Raw genomic sequence first — 2,500 nt, forward strand, 5'->3', positions numbered from 1 at the left:
CTCTACAAGGACTTGATGACGGACGACAGGTTGTTCTGTGGAAATAGAAAATGTTCCTGTCACAAAAGCGTTGACACAAAAATGTATTCTTCAACAATCATTTTGTATCCACTGTGAAATGGGAAAATAATACATGGCCTATTAATAAGTAAAAACATATGAAATCCAATGGTAAGAAACATAGAATAGATAATAATAAAATCAACAAAAACTTTGGTTAGAATAAAATGTACTATAAATCCTTGAAATAATTGTATGTTGATGGTTGATAATACAACTGCACAGCAAGCAATTCTTTATGGACAGTGTGGACCGCTATTTTAGTTGTTTGTCTTTTATTTGCGATAAAGTCCCAATCCTCATACGTATGGTTTGACCTTAGAAACATTTCTAGATTGAAGAGCTTTTGCAGGATCCAGTGTTCCTCTGTTTAAAATTGAACACTATAATGTTTGCACATTGCAGAAATCTGTGTTTCATTTCTGATAGGTATTATGTTGTCATTGTGAGCTGCAGTTTGGGTCCTGTGTGAAGCTTCTGGTCCCTGCATGGTGTTACTGATCCAACTGTCCAAGGTGTGAGCAACAATGAGAACATGATACTCCCTGCCGTGCCCCTGAAGGCAGAGAGGTGCTATGAGCAGGACTTTGAAAAACCACATCACTCACAGACGAGGAAAAGAAACTTCCACCATGACCACCGGGGGATCCTGTATGATCTGAAGTGAATATCTCCACTCAGAAATCAGCCCTGCTTTGATTTAGAAATGTCTGTCTGGGCCTGCTGGGAAGGCCCAGACAGATCTTATCCAGCTAAGATAAGATCAAAAGTATTCACCGCATGGATCATAAACAGATTTTTAAAACTATTTTGTAACGTTTCCAGAGCGGGATTCACATATGTTTGTCGTGACAAGGAATGGAAAGAACAATATCAGAATAACTCTTCAGCTTGTGTCCTGCTGACGGGGGCGGGGGTAATCAGAGCATCACATCAGTGGATCAGTTGGTTTGTCTTTTCATGGATATTAATGGTAACTAAAAGATACTCAGAAGATTTTAGTAACCTCATCGCCTTTCTTTCCAACGTCACAAACTAATAAATGTTAGTGGCCAATATTTTGGGTCAATGTCTGATTTCAATGTAACCTGTGTGAGGCACAAACCAAAGCCCCTCTCGACAGTAGGGTCTTACCCATCACAAAGCCCCTCTAGACAGTAGGGTCTTACCCATCACAAACCCCCTCTAGACAGTAGGGTCTTACCCATCACAAACCCCCTCTAGACAGTAGGGTCTTACCCATCACAAAGCCCCTCTAGACAGTAGGGTCTTACCCATCACAAAGACCCTCTAGACAGTAGGGTCTTACCCATCACAAACCCCCTCTAGACAGTAGGGTCTTACCCATCACAAACCCCCTCTAGACAGTAGGGGTCTTACCCATCACAAAGCCCCTCTAGACAGTAGGGTCTTACCCATCACAAACCCCCTCTAGACAGTAGGGTCTTACCCATCACAAAGCCCCTCTAGACAGTAGGGTCTTACCCATCACAAAGCCCCTCTAGACAGTAGGGTCTTACCCATCACAAACCCCCTCTAGACAGTAGGGTCTTACCCATCACAAACCCCCTGTAGACAGTAGGGTCTTACCCATCACAAAGCCCCTCTAGACAGTAGGGTCTTACCCATCACAAAGCCCCTCTAGACAGTAGGGGTCTTACCCATCACAAACCCCCTCTAGACAGTAGGGTCTTACCCATCACAAAGCCCCTCTAGACAGTAGGGTCTTACCCATCACAACCCCCCTCTAGACAGTAGGGTCTTACCCATCACAAACCCCCTGTAGACAGTAGGGGTCTTACCCATCACAAACCCCCTGTAGACAGTAGGGTCTTACCCATCACAAACCCCCTCTAGACAGTAGGGGTATTACCCATCACAAACCCCCTCTAGACAGTAGGGTCTTACCCATCACAAACCCCCTGTAGACAGTAGGGTCTTACCCATCACAAACCAAATGTGTTCTGTTTATGAACCGTGGACCTGCGCTACACCATATGGCGAAGTACATAGATAGTTAGATGGTTCATACTGTCGGAGTATTGTTTTTAGGAATTCATTTAGCGACTGAGCTACTAATAAACATGTGTATTCATGTGGGTTTCAGGGCAGGCATAGCTTGTGCAATATGAACAGATAATGTCTCCCCCTTAGTTATCTTGTGTATGGAACATTTTCGATTTCAGATCCAGCACTCTCTCTCCAATCTGAGGCAAAGTCCTCTCTCCTGGATATCATTTATCCTCTGTGTCTAACATGACAGCCATGATGGCGAGACAAGTGCCCCATCACTCACTGTTTAAGGCTGAACAAAACAAGAGTGTGTGTATGTGTGTACTTGTGTGTACTTGTGTGTGTTGAGGCAACCTGCATCAGGCTAAGGTCAATGAGTGTTTGAGGCTGTCCTCTCCATCTCTTCCCCATTATGTTCTTCCAATTT

General features: G+C 44.0%; 1 protein-coding gene across 1 annotated transcript in view; it reads left to right on the forward strand.

Annotated features, from left to right (window-relative positions):
• The window catches only part of LOC117446707 (receptor-type tyrosine-protein phosphatase gamma-like), a 673,776-nt gene that overhangs the window by 176,707 nt on the left and 494,569 nt on the right, over positions 1–2,500 (forward strand).

Source organism: Pseudochaenichthys georgianus, chromosome 5, assembly GCF_902827115.2.
Source record: "Pseudochaenichthys georgianus chromosome 5, fPseGeo1.2, whole genome shotgun sequence".
Taxonomy (NCBI): Eukaryota; Metazoa; Chordata; class Actinopteri; order Perciformes; family Channichthyidae; genus Pseudochaenichthys; species Pseudochaenichthys georgianus.